The sequence below is a fragment of the Bufo gargarizans genome, chromosome 6, assembly GCF_014858855.1.
Source record: "Bufo gargarizans isolate SCDJY-AF-19 chromosome 6, ASM1485885v1, whole genome shotgun sequence".
NCBI lineage: Eukaryota > Metazoa > Chordata > Amphibia > Anura > Bufonidae > Bufo > Bufo gargarizans.
Window position 1 is genome coordinate 35,583,353 of NC_058085.1, and position 15,077 is coordinate 35,598,429.

The following is a 15,077-nucleotide window of genomic DNA, read 5'->3' on the forward strand; positions in this document are numbered from 1 at the left end:
ACTACTGCTTTTGGCTTCCAAATCATAATGAAATCCTTATGCAAAATACTGACCGTGTTATAGAGGCTTTATGGATGCTCCAAAGACAGGATCCATAGTGATTTCCATTTTTCCGTTCTTCTGACAGACCAGTCAAAGGATACAATAAATGGTGATGTCAACAAGGCCAAACAGGGACACCGGGGGAGCCAACATAGTGGCCCAGTCAAAGAGTGGGGAGGTGCCGGGCAACAGCAGTGGCAGTGGGAGAAAGAAGATGGCAGCAGAGGCAGCAGGTGTGTATCAGGCAGGTGGCAGCATCAGAATAGTGGCTCAAGCACATAGCCAGAAGTAACGGACCATATTTCACAATGTTCTCGTGTGGCTGCACACTACAGTCAGAAGATTACTGCTAGAATCATCTAGTCTGATGCATCAGACACTGGTGTAGAAATCCTGGCTAATCCATGCCTGATTCGTCTTTATAAAGGTTAATCTCTCTACATTTTGTGCTGAAAGGCGAGTTCTCTTTGGGGTAACTATGCCCCCCTACCGAAACTAAACACCCGCTCTAATGCCACAGAACTGGCCAAGCAGGAAAGCTTGCCCAGGGCAATCTCAACGAGTTGCAGCCACAATTCCAGTTTGGCTGCCCACCTGCTGGTTCAGGTTCTGCTCCATGTCCTGCTCATCAGAGACTCGAGACTCAAGTTACTGCTGACTGCCCCCCCCCCCCCAGTGGAGCGTGAGCGCAGAGGGTTCCCCTGGTCAGACCTTCATGAGGATGGGCAATGGCACACATATACAGTGATCGATGTCTTGATAGTAGTTGAGTTTACCCGGTAGCTAGAATGGCGATAATGCAGCTGACACTACGCAAGCAACTCAGCATGCTTCTGGCCATTTGCACAAGGGACTCGGAGGGACTCTCTGCCTTCATCTCCAACTGCATACTGCAACTGGCAGGTTCATCTGCCTGGTCTTCCTCATCACCCTCCAGCTCCTCCAGAAGTGGAATGACATCATTCATCTGTAGTCCCGAAGACTGACAAAGTGGCCTCCTCAAAAGGCCTGAGCAAACGGCAGGTGTCACTCATGAGCTGCCACTGTCTAACGTCAAAGTTACATCGGGGGGTAGTCCTGTCCATCTGCATCATCAAGAAATCGGTCACAGGTTTTCTCTGCTCATATAGTTAGTCAAACGTGTGGAAACGTTGCCTGTGAGGTGATGTTGGGGAACAGTCTGCCTTTACAGCTCAAGGAGGGCATGATTTGCAGGATAAGAGTGACTGAAACACATGCACAGTTTTCTGGCCTTTTTTAAGATGCCTTGCAGTTGGGTGGAAGACTTTAAGAACTAGGTTACAACCAGATTAAAGACATAGGCCATGCAGGGTACATGGGTCATCCCTCCTTGACACAGCGCCAACAGAATGTTCTTCCAATTAACGGTCACCATGGGTCCTATATTCAGTTGGTAAGGAGGCAGCTAGGATTCCATTTCTTGATGAAGAACAAAGAACCTCAGCTGTGCTGTGACTCAGTTCGCCCAGGCTGGCCAGGTGCAGAACAGAGTGACCACTAAGAACTGTGCCTACAGTGAAAGTTGAGGACAAGGTGGAGGATGAGGAGGACATTGGCGCTGGAATCACAACATGAGAACGCGGAGATGCCATTGCCATCACCTGGCCAAGTTGCTGGTGTGCCCGGGCCAGAACCACATTTACCCAGTGGGCCATAAAGAACATATTCTGTCCTTGACCATAGTTATAGCTTCACACGTCAGTGCTGCCATGAACTGTACCAGACACTGACAGGCTCAAAGACTGGCCCACTTTCTGCTGTACGTATGTGTGCAGGGCTGGTACAGCTTTTTTTTTTTTTGTGACAGCTTGGCACGAGCCATCAGATCTCTGAAATGTGCGGAGTCAACCACATGGAAAGGGAGGGATTGTAGTACCAGCAACTTGGCCAGGAGCAGGTTCAGCTTCTGCACTGTTGGCTGAGTGCACGCATGCTGTTGTCTTTTTGCAATCGCCTCGGTAATCGATTGCTGGCAAAATGCGAGACGAGAAGTAGAAGAGCATCAATACAAAAAAGGGGGAGTCAGTCAGCACATCCCAATGCGCAGGTGCACGTCGCAATGGCTGAAAGCCCAAAGACAAGAAAATAATGCAACAACACTCTGCAGACAGAAATAAAATACAGTACAATGATGCTATACTCATTATAAAAAATATACTGGTGCATTTTAGAAATATGAGCATATTATTAGCACCAGTATATTTTCTACAATGAGTATGACATTCTGCTGAAGTGGTGGAGCCTTGACTGCTGGAGAAGGTTTTTAACATCAGCTTGAGGGATTAGCCAGTGTTGTCAGTTGCATATCATTATGGTGCATCTTTTGCAGTGATTTATGTATTTGTATATTTTCATCCACACAATATCCCATCTTGTGTAGGATGTTTTTGTGGTGCATGTGGTCCGCTGCCAACATCCCGCATTGTATGCATTTTTGCTGGGGATTGCCAGTAGCAATGGATCACATGCGGAGGTTATAAACACGCCACAGTGTTTGTTTTTTTTGAGCATTTCCCGTTTAGGCCACTTTATTTCAGTGATTTTGCCCACTGGGAGATGCATCAGGCTGTACCACTACATTAGAGCCCTGGTTTTCCCAGGTCACTTTGCTCTATGTGTTGATGCAGAGCCGTGGCCCCAACATTGGCACCCTGGCCGTGCTTTACCTTGTGAAAGTAAATACATTTTGATACATTTTGAAGATTTATGAACACAAGTTTTGCTGCTGTCAGCTGTGTTATGTCAGCAGTTTCGGACAAATTACCTTATTTTAAATATAGACCTCTTTAGGTCATTCTCTATATACAGCTTGGACTTTGCTAAGACATCCCATTCTCATGTCACAAATTGTAAAGTGTTGAATAGTAAATTTAGACTGTAAAGGGGTAAATCCAGGCTGTGTTGGAATAAATAAACCATCCTGAGACTCAGGAGACTCTATTGAACACCATTAACGTGTGTGTGCATTTTGTCTTCTCCTGGCCTGTAACTCTCCTTAAGTTTCCCCTTGAAGGAGATTTCAACCTTAATTTGGCACCTACAGACAATGATGTTATCCTAACTTTAGGATATTGAAAATATTTGCATTAACAACCTTCTGCCCACAGATTCTACATGTGGCTACGTTGACGTCCTCCGGCCACTTGATAAAAAATTTACACACTGGCGACTATGGCATTTTACCCTCACCACTGTATGCTGAACGCCTGCCTCTGCCTCCATGAAGCTGTGCACCGCTAGTTGTTTCTGGACAGGTAGGCTCCTGTCCAGAAACAACTAGAGTCGCAGACTGTCTACCCCGAGCACATTTGGCTCCAGATCTCATACTGCTGCTACCCTGCTGGCTCACAGCCATGCTTGCACCCTGCTGGCTCAGTCGCATGCTGCCACTGTCTCACGGGCAAGCTGCCACCCTCACCCCCGATGATGAAAGCTCTTCACCTGGCTCCCACGTGTGATTGGCTACATCATCATCCAATACTTTCTGCTCGCCAGTCACCCTCACCAGTCCCTGGCCACTCGCAACACCAGCTTCCGCCCAACTGTCATCATTGCTACTTGTCCGCTTACTGGAGGAAGCAGTGGACCTCTCCTCCAGATCTTGGCTGGGCAGTAGCTGCTGACTGTCCTCAAGAAGCTTATCCTCGCGTGCAGAGCTGGCAGTATACAAAACTTCTCGAGCAGAAGGAGCAGCAAAAGAACGAGGCAGGTTTAGGACAGGTGGGTGGCACAGAGCTTGTTCTTGGGCCATGCCAACTAAGTGTGGTGTCAGAGGACCCACCGACTCCTGGCTGTGGGTGTCTGATGTCAGTTGAGATGATGTTAAAGACCGAATCAACCATTTCTGGACAGCGGGAATGGTCATCAAAACGCGACCGCTGGATGACACTGGCAGCTCTGGCCTGTTCCTACGGCTGGGGCTACCCTTCAGCTGCTTCTTGTGCCAGCTCCAGCAATATTTTGGTCACTGCCCGTTCCTTTAGAGGGCCCTGGCAACTGTCTGTCTGACATACTGTACTTTAACACTAACTATATATGTACAATAAGTAATTCAGTGTCAATGTGGACACCCCACTAACAGTAAAAATACACAGCTTATTCACCCTAATTTGAGAAGCAAGGAGTATTGTAATTGCTCATCTATTAAACAAGGAGGACACTGTTCATTTAGAAAGCTCTGTGCCCTACACATTGATTGATGCAAAGTGGGATGTGTCCTATGTATCCCTTAAGCTTCAAATTACAGAGCCTGTACTGTCCATGCAGTGTGTAAAAACTATTCCTATAATCTCCCTACACTGTCCCTGCAGTCTCCCTATACAATATGCCACAATTAAAGGCTTCTTGATCACTGTCTCTAGCGCTTGTCACATCTCACCCTATGCTCAGCTCACAGTGAAATGGCGGTGACAGCATGGGATGAGGTTTTTAATGGGCTTTGACATCCCCAGGGATGGCTGTCTGCTACACTGTATTATGGGTGATCTCACTTTTACTTTGTAACACGTATAGCCACCATTTCAGGAAAATAAAATATTTGTTTCCACTAAGTGTGAGGCGCTGTGTGTATAATGTACAGTGCAGAGCAATGTGTGTATAATGTACAGCGCAGAGCTGTGTGTGTATAATGTACAGTGCAGAGCAATGTGTATAATGTACAGTGCAGAGCTGTTTGTATAATGTACAGTGCAAAGCTGTGTGTATAATGTACAGTGCAGAGCTGTGTGTGTGTATAATGTACAGTGCAGAGCTGTGTGTATAATGTACAGTACAGTGCTGTGTGTATAATGTACAGTGTAGAACTGTGTGTATAATGTACAGTGCAGAGCTGTGTATAATGTACAGTCAGAGCTGTGTGTATAATGTACAGTGCAGGGCTGTGTATAATGTACAGTGCAGAGCTGTGTGTGTATAATGTACAGTGCAGAGCTGAGTGTGTATAGTGTACAGTGCAGAGCTGTGTGTGTATAATGTACAGTGCATAGCTGTGTGTATAATGTACAGTGCAGAGCTATGTGTGTATAATGTACAGTGCAGAGCTGTGTGTATAATGTACAGTGCAGAGCTGTGTGTGTATAATGTACAGTGCAGAGCTGTGTGTATAATGTACAGTGCAGAGCTGTGTGTGTATAATGTACGGTGCAGAGCTGTGTGTATAATGTACAGTACAGAGCTGTGTGTATAATGTACAGTGCAGAGCTGTGTGTATAATGTACAGTGCAGAGCTGTGTGTATAATGTACAGTGCAGAGATGTGTGTATAATGTACAGTGCAGAGCTGTGTGTATAATGTACAGTGCAGAGCTGTGTGTATAATGTACAGTGCAGAACTGTGTGTATAATGTACAGTGCAGAGCTGTGTGTGTAATGTACAGTGCAGAGCTGTGTGTATAATGTACAGTGCAGAGCTGTGTATAATGTACAGTGCAGAGCTGTATGTGTAATGTACAGTGCAGAGCTGTGTGTATAATGTACGGTGCAGAGCTGTGTGTATAATGTACAGTGCAGAGCTATGTGTATAATGTACAGTGCAGAGCTGTGTGTCTATAATGTACGGTGCAGAGCTGTGTGTATAATGTACAGTGCAGAGCTGTGTGTGTATAATGTACAGTGCAGAGCTGTGTGTATAATGTACAGTGCAGGGCTGTGTGTGTATAATGTACAGTGCAGAGCTGTGTGTGTATAATGTACAGTGCAGAGCTCTGTGTATAATGTACAGTGCAGAGCTGTGTATAATGTACAGTGCAGAGCTGTGTGTGTATAATGTACAGTGCAGAGCTGTGTGTATAATGTACAGTACAGTGCTGTGTGTATAATGTACAGTGTAGAACTGTGTGTATAATGTACAGTGCAGAGCTGTGTATAATGTACAGTCAGAGCTGTGTGTATAATGTACAGTGCAGGGCTGTGTATAATGTACAGTGCAGAGCTGTGTGTGTATAATGTACAGTGCAGAGCTGAGTGTGTATAGTGTACAGTGCAGAGCTGTGTGTGTATAATGTACAGTGCATAGCTGTGTGTATAATGTACAGTGCAGAGCTATGTGTGTATAATGTACAGTGCAGAGCTGTGTGTATAATGTACAGTGCAGAGCTGTGTGTGTATAATGTACAGTGCAGAGCTGTGTGTATAATGTACAGTGCAGAGCTGTGTGTGTATAATGTACGGTGCAGAGCTGTGTGTATAATGTACAGTACAGAGCTGTGTGTATAATGTACAGTGCAGAGCTGTGTGTATAATGTACAGTGCAGAGCTGTGTGTATAATGTACAGTGCAGAGATGTGTGTATAATGTACAGTGCAGAGCTGTGTGTATAATGTACAGTGCAGAGCTGTGTGTATAATGTACAGTGCAGAACTGTGTGTATAATGTACAGTGCAGAGCTGTGTGTGTAATGTACAGTGCAGAGCTGTGTGTATAATGTACAGTGCAGAGCTGTGTATAATGTACAGTGCAGAGCTGTATGTGTAATGTACAGTGCAGAGCTGTGTGTATAATGTACGGTGCAGAGCTGTGTGTATAATGTACAGTGCAGAGCTATGTGTATAATGTACAGTGCAGAGCTGTGTGTCTATAATGTACGGTGCAGAGCTGTGTGTATAATGTACAGTGCAGAGCTGTGTGTGTATAATGTACAGTGCAGAGCTGTGTGTATAATGTACAGTGCAGGGCTGTGTGTGTATAATGTACAGTGCAGAGCTGTGTGTGTATAATGTACAGTGCAGAGCTCTGTGTATAATGTACAGTGCAGAGCTGTGTGTGTATAATGTACAGTGCAGAGCTGTGTGTGTATAATGTACAGTGCAGAGCTATGTGTGTATAATGTACAGTGCAGAGCTGTGTGTGTATAATGTACAGTGCAGAGCTATGTGTGTATAATGTACAGTGCATTAAATTATTTCAGAATGACCCACTGGACCCAGGAGGTCAAAAGATATAATCCAGTAGTCCTAAAACTAATAATTCCTGTTTAATGTCTATGTTAAAACGTAACTTTTATTTTTTTATTGACATACACATGAGACAAAACAAAAAGACTCTGTTGAGAGTGTTATTAAAAGTACATATGGAGGGATAATCGACAGGTAGTAGGAATATATAACACTCCGTCACTGTACACTATCAGAGTGAGGGATATAACTATATCCTTTTGGGAGTGTTATATATGATTCATAAAACTTGCCACCTGGCGCTGAATCATAGACTCTCATGTACGCTAATATCTGGATCTCTATTGAAATAGTGCTTCTAACTGAAAGCTTATATCGATGCCTGCTAATTGAGTCTTTGCTACCCCTGTCACAAGAGCTGATTCGCACTGCGCCTGCAGATCGCGGTGCTGCAGCTCATATTATCCCTAACATAATCATTAAAACGTTATGAGACGTAGCTCCCCCGACATGTTTCACCGCACTAGACGGCGTCTTCAGGGGAATGGAGCCACGGACAACACGAGTGTTTGATGTTGGATGTAATTTGTACTCACAGGGCGGGTCATATCTCTCCCTTAACCTATGAGATTATCAGCTCGCGTTGTGCTCGTCCCGTAGGGCCAATCACCGCTCCGTCCGTTATTGATGACATCACTTGTATAAACCAATCCGATGGGTGACCATACGCCTGCGCTCTCCACAGGTCTCTGATTTTTACCTCCGAGCATGCGCCAACACTTGGAAAGAAAAAGAAATCAATTGTCCACTGCGCATGCATATTCACTTAGGTTTTCACACTCAGCTAGTTCGGATGTCAGCTGCGCATGCGTGGGGACTCTGATTCTTTTAAGCGATTTGTCCTGCTTCACTCTGCAGGTGACATGCGCTAAAACTTTAACATTTATTGGAATGTATAGCTGTTATCAGGTTAACCTGCAATGCGACAGATCTAAGGTCAAAATTCACTCTTATTACAGAGGGAATTGATTCTATCCACACTGGGAGCTAAATTCGAATATCCAGTATTTTTTATAAGGATACAAACATAAATATGCTATAATCCCTATATATGGTCCACCATTTACTTATCAGATTTCTTTAGTTGGTATAGATAGTCTCCTCTATTATTGGAATTTAAATGTGGTTACCCTGTCGGATTATCCACATTCTACAGCTACTTGCAGATATTTTTGCCCTATTCTTTCTCAACCGTCTCCCTTTTTTTTGTCTTTAATACTTATTTAATTTCACTGTATCAAAGAAGATGGAGAGAGCAAAATTATTTTTTTCTTTATTGTAATTACTATAATTATGGCATAGGAAGTAGAACCCCCACCCCTTACCCTCTTTATGTACAGTGCAGAGCTGTGTGTATAATGTACAGTGCAGAGCTGTGTGTATAATGTACAGTGCAGGGCTGTGTGTGTATAATGTACAGTGCAGAGCTGTGTGTATAATGTACAGTGCAGAGCTGTGTGTGTATAATGTACAGTGCAGACATGTGTGTCTATAATGTACAGTCCAGAGCTGTGTGTGTATAATGTACAGTGCAGAGCTGTGTGTATAATGTACAGTGCAGGGCTGTGTGTGTATAATGTACAGTGCAGAGCTGTGTGTATAATGTACAGTGCAGAGCTATGTGTATAATGTACAGTGCAGAACTGTGTGTGTATAATGTACAGTGCAGAGCTGTGTGTATAATGTACAGTGCAGAGCTGTGTGTATAATGTACAGTGCAGAGCTGTGTGTATAATGTACAGTGCAGAGCTATGTGTATAATGTACAGTGCAGAGCTGTGTGTATAATGTACAGTGCAGAGCTGTGTATAATGTATAGTGCAGAGCTGTGTGTATAATGTACAGTGCAGGGCTGTGTGTGTATAATGTACAGTGCAGAGCTGTGCGTATAATGTACAGTGCAGAGCTGTGTGTGTATAACGTACAGTGCAGAGCAGTGTGTATAATGTACAGTGCAGAGCTGTGTGTATAATGTACAGTGCAGAGCTGTGTTTATAATGTACAGTGCAGAGCTGTGTGTATAATGTACAGTGCAGAGCTGTGTGTATAATGTGCAGTGCAGAACTGTGTGCGTATAATGTACAGTGCAGAGCTGTGTGTATAATGTACAGTGCAGAGCTGTGTGTATAATGTACAGTGCAGAGCTGTGTGTATAATGTACAGTGCAGAGCTGTGTGTGTATAATGTACAGTGCAGAGCTGTGTGTGTATAATGTACAGTGCAGAGCTGCGTGTGTATAATGTACAGTGCAGAGCTGCGTGTGTATAATGTACAGTCCAGAGCTGTGTGTATAATGTACAGTGCAGAGCTGTGTGTATAATGTACAGTGCAGAGCTGTGTGTGTATAATGTACAGTGCAGAGATGTGTGTGTATAATGTACAGTGCAGAGCTGTGTGTGTATAATGTACAGTGCAGAGCTGCGTGTGTATAATGTACAGTCCAGAGCTGTGTGTATAATGTACAGTGCAGAGCTGTGTGTATAATGTACAGTGCAGAGCTGTGTATAATGTACAGTGCAGAGCTATGTATAATGTACAGTGCAGAGCTATGTGTGTATAATGTACAGTGCAGAGCTGTGTGTATAATGTACAGTGCAGAGCTGTGTGTGTATAATGTACAGTGCAGAGCTGTGTGTGTAATGTACAGTGCAGAGCTATGTGTGTATAATGTACAGTGCAGAGCTGTGTGTATAATGTACAGTGCAGAGCTGTGTATAATGTACGGTGCAGAACTGTGTGCGTATAATGTACAGTGCAGAGCTGTGTGTATAATGTACAGTGCAGAGCTGTGTATAATGTACAGTGCAGAGCTGTGTGTATAATGTACAGTGCAGAGCTGTGTGTGTATAGTGTACAGTGCAGAGATGTGTGTATAATGTACAGTGCAGAGCTGTGTGTGTATAATGTACAGTGCAGAGATGTGTGTATAATGTACAGTGCAGAGCTGTGTGTATAATGTACAGTGCAGAGCTGTGTGTGTATAATGTACAGTGCAGAGATGTGTGTATAATGTACAGTGCAGAGCTGTGTGTATAATGTACGGTGCAGAGCTGTGTGTGTATAGTGTACAGTGCAGAGATGTGTGTATAATGTACAGTGCAGAGCTGTGTGTGTATAATGTACAGTGCAGAGATGTGTGTATAATGTACAATGCAGAGCTGTGTGTGTATAATGTACAGTGCAGAGCTGTGTGTATAATGTACAGTGCAGAGCTGTGTAAAATGTACAGTGCAAAGCTGTGTGTGTATAATGTACAGTGCAGAGCTGTGTGTGTATAATGTACGGTGCAGAGCTCTGTGTATAATGTACAGTGCAGAGCTCTGTGTATAATGTACAGTGCAGAGATGTGTGTATAATGTACAGTGCAGAGCTTTGTGTATAATGTACAGTGCAGAGCTGTGTGTGTATACAGTACAGTGCAGAGCTATGTGTATAATGTACAGTGCAGAGCTGTGTGTATAATGTACAGTGCAGAGCTGTGTGTGTATAATGTACAGTGCAGAGATGTGTGTATAATGTACAATGCAGAGCTGTGTGTGTATAATGTACAGTGCAGAGCTGTGTATATAATGTACAGTGCAGAGCTGTGTAAAATGTACAATGCAGAGCTGTGTGTGTATAATGTACAGTGCAGAGCTGTGTGTATAATGTACAGTGCAGAGCTGTGTATGTATAATGTACAGTGCAGAGCTGTGTATAATGTACGGTGCAGAGCTGTGTGTATAATGTACAGTGCAGAGCTGTGTATAATGTACAGTGCAGAGCTGTGTATAATGTACAGTGCAGAGCTGTGTATAATGTACAGTGCAATCATGGCAGAGCTTGACTCATCCCACATATGATCACATGGTCATGACCTCATCACAGGTCCTCTACCTTTACCCGCAGCACAGCTTGGAGCCTGACTCCACCCACACATGATCACGTGTTCTTGACAACATGAAAGGTCCTTTAGCCCACTAGTCTCCCCCATCCATGTAGTGTCCAGCGGTGCAGGTGGAGGTATGTGTACAGTCACCGCCATTGTCAGTATTACTGGGGCAGAGGCGTCATTAACCCCTTCACTACCATCTCCCCTGGATCCCCTCTCCCTCTGGAGCATACACTGCCCTCCAGCCCCTTCCTCAGTCTTTCCAGCAGTGGTGACCTGTATACACAGTGACCACCACCAGCTTTACTCACTGGATAGAGACACTGACTTCTTTCTATTGATAAGTGACATGACTTTTGAATTCTTAAAGGGATTCTGTCACCTCCCCTAAGCCCAAAAACGATTTTAAAGCAGCCATGCAGCACAGCTTACCTGGATTAGGCTGTGCTCTTTTATCTTGAAATCCGTCCAGCAGTTACTGCAAAAAACGACTTTTATGGATATGTAAATGTGTCCTGAATGTGCCCAGAGGGGCGTTTTTTTCTTCTTAGAGAGCCCAGTACCGCCCCTCTTTCAGTGCCCAGCCCGCCTTCCTTGTACTGTCTATCCGCCCCCAGCCTGCCACAGCCTCTCCTCCCTCTCCTCCCCCTCCCTCACGCCGAACGAACTCTCGCACAGGCGCAGTACCCACTGAGGGCTGCGCCTGTGCGATCATCAGGAGACTGAGGGCGGCAGCTTCATCTTCGTCACTGGGCATGCGCCGAGCCCAGTGACGTCCGATGCTCGCTCTTCCCTGCTGACTGAGGGAAAGAGCGAACATCGGACGTCACTGGGCTCGGCGCATGCCCAGTGACGAAGCTGAAGCTGAAGCTGCTGCCCTCAGTCTCCTGCTGATCGCACAGGCGCAGCCCTCAGTGGGTACTGCGCCTGTGCGAGAGTTCGTTCGGCGTGAGGGAGGGGGAGGAGAGGGAGGGGAGGCTGTGGCAGGCTGGGGGCGGTTAGACAGTACAAGGAAGGCGGGCTGGGCACTGAAAGAGGGGCGGTACTGGGCTCTCTAAGAAGAAAAAAACGCCCCTCTGGGCACCTTCAGGACTCATTTCCTTATCAATCAAAGTCGTTTTTTGCAGTAACTGCTGGACGGATTACAAGATAAAAGAGCACAGCCTAATCCAGGTAAGCTGTGCTGCATGGCTGCTTTAAAATCGTTTTTTGGGTTAGGGGAGGTGACAGAATCCCTTTAAGCTTTAGGTTTTCTGGAGTGATGGACCAGAGTCCAGTTTATACAGACATCACCGCTGCAGCAGTCAGTTACTATAGCGCCATGTGAAGGGGGACCTGCTGTCACTGCTCTGATCTCAGACATGGAGGAGCTGCTGGGACAAGCTCTACATCATGTAAGGGGTCAGACCAGGTTCTGGAGTCGTATACGAGGCTCCTGCTCAGGAATGGAGAAAGGAGACCAGCGGCACTGGAACAGGGATGTTACTGGGATCTTGTGGACAAGAGGCTCATTGGTTACAGGAATCATTGAGGCAACTAGCTTGGTGGTGGAGTGGCACTGGTGGATATGGGTGCCATAATAGTATGTTGCCATGCTTTAATTACCTTTCCACTGCACCAAACAATTATTGAACAGAGCAGCAATGGCTTAATAAATCCTCCGATGTCTCCTCTTATTATCTCCAGTAAATGTATTTTACATGGGATTTTGTAGGATTTTACATCCTCTCATCTTCTCTCCATTTAGGTTCCTATAATATAGGATCCGCTCAGTGGATGTCTTCTATATAAGATCCTTCTCCTGATTGACCCGTCAAGGATGGATAGGAACAGGGACAAAATGGCGGAGAGTATAATAAATCTCACCCTAGAGATCCTCTTCCGGCTTACTGGAGAGGTGAGAGATTCTGATGATGTCACATTACATCATCTTATCTATGTTACTAACAGATGGACATGACTGGAGAGATGAGGGACTCTGAAGATGTATGGAGTGATATTTATTACTGTGTCTCTTCATAACCAGGACTACACAGTCGTGAAGAAGGTCTCTAGTGGGCGCTGTCAGGCCCCTGTGTCTGAAGGATGGGGAAGAACCCTGAGCCCAATCACAGGGCCTCCACCTCACCCCCTGATACATAAGGAAATCAATAGAGAGAAGATCCTAAAACTTACCACCAAGATGATTGAGCTGCTGACTGGAGAGGTGACACTGCTGGGAATGCTGGGACATTATACAGGAACGCTATGAAGCGATCTGGGTGATGACTGTATCATTGTGTTGTCAGGTTCCCATAAGGTGTCAGGATGTCACCGTCTATTTCTCCATGGAGGAGTGGGAGTATTTAGAAGGACACAAGGATCTGTACAAGGACATCATGATGGAGGATCACCGGCCCCTTACATCACCAGGTAATAGACATGACTAAATAGACACGTCCTCTCATTGTCAGTATGTAAGGAATAAATTCAGTCACTGGATGTGTTTCCAACATCGGAAAGATGTCCTAGTCCTCTTCTTCCACAGGATGGTTCAGAAGAACATCACAATGTCCCACAGGATGATCAGGTAGACGGAGATAATGTCTAATGAAATGTCCGCTATGACCTTTAGAAGGCTGAGATGATCTTGTGTTCAGTCTTGTTTTATCCACCAGTATTATATGTTTTATCCTTGTATAATGAGAAAGGTGGAGATGGCACAGGTGAAGGTGTTGCGGCATGACGTGAATGGACGGGCGTGCAGCGGCCCTCCCATAGCGCCGACCCTGGCTCCTGCTCCAGCTTTCGCTGCGGCATGGGCAACGATTCCGACGTGCTGATGCGCTTCTCGATCCGATGAGCCCGACCCCCTGTTGAGAGACTGACCTACCTGATCGATGTGCCTGCTGGGTCCGCTGGTCTGTCCTCCTGCTGTGAAGCACGGCTGTCCTCTCCGCTGAGTCGACTTCGGAGGCCGTATGTCCGGGGTCCTTACCTGGGGTCCTAACTGTTTCAGGCTGCCCCTTTGTGCCCGCTCCGGGCCGTTCAAGACTGGAGGTCACATGCGGTGTCCGAAGATTTGGAGTCGCGGCGCGGCGTGAGTAAATGCCCCCTTGTGTGTGCTACATTGTTGTCTTCGGGAGTCCCGCCTGCCTGGCACTGTCTGTTGGGAGCAGTCGTCTGTGATCCGTCTCCCGGGTTCCATCTGCCCTGTTGTCGGGTGGCCCTGAAGAGAAGGGGGCTGACACCCTCACTATATGCTCCACTATACGCCGCTTTACACGCCAGCAAGCCAGTTGCTTTACTGATCCATCTGTGGGGTTGCCGCGATAGTTGCTAAGTTCAAAACAGCTTCTCCCGTCTGGCCCTATATCAGCCTTACATTCGCCATAAATATTAGCCTTACATCAGCCATATCAGTGTATATTACCACAGCCCCTGTTTTGCCGCTGGACATGGCACCGCTCCGTGGTAAAAACTGCGATATATACCTGCTATATATACCTGCCATATATACCAGCCGCATATCAGTCATATCAGTGTATACCACCATAGCCCCTGCTCTGCCGCTGGACACTGCACTGCTTCGTGGTAAAAACTGTCCCACCTTCCGTCTGTTCCCCAGAACCTACAAGCCCCAGAATTGGGATAATTCGACTCAGGACCTTTCGAGATTCAGGTGACTGGGGGCCCTATTTGCAAGATCCCTGATTCATTTAACCCCCCTGGGTGCTATAAGATATACACGGTTGTTTGTACAAGGAACATTAAGATCTGTGCAACACCCACTCTGAAATTACTGTGGTGAAGAGGGTAGGGAGCAAAGGGGGAAAGGAGGGGGGGAAGGGGGGCAAAAAAAAAAAAGGCTCCAAAACCGCAAAATAGAAAGTCCATTGGATCCTCTCCACCCAAAGGGGGCGCTGTAAGGACGCAGCTTGATAAATATCTTAAATCCCCACCTCCATTACCCAAGACAAGGGGTAATCAGAAACAAACATTACAGATGGGGGACTATGAAGAGAATGAAAACCCTCCAAATAGGGTGGGAGACAACCGGGCAGCAGAAGTAGAGAACCAGATGAGTAATATTGATTATAAATTAGCAGGTATATTGGAAGCAGTTAAAACATCCAACCAATCATTAAATACTCTGACGACAATGGTGGCAGTAGTGCAGACCGACATTGTGGTAATCCGGGACGATCTAAATAAA

General features: G+C 45.7%; 1 protein-coding gene and 1 long non-coding RNA gene across 2 annotated transcripts in view; one reads left to right on the forward strand and one right to left on the reverse strand.

Moving 5' to 3' along the window:
* Positions 1 to 15,077, reverse strand: part of LOC122939922 (oocyte zinc finger protein XlCOF22-like) — a 348,165-nt gene that overhangs the window by 94,471 nt on the left and 238,617 nt on the right. The window lies entirely within an intron of this gene.
* On the forward strand, positions 10,987 to 13,065 carry LOC122939945. Its single transcript, XR_006390208.1, has 3 exons — positions 10,987 to 11,013; positions 12,630 to 12,779; positions 12,909 to 13,065. It is a non-coding gene; the product is annotated as an uncharacterized LOC122939945 (long non-coding RNA).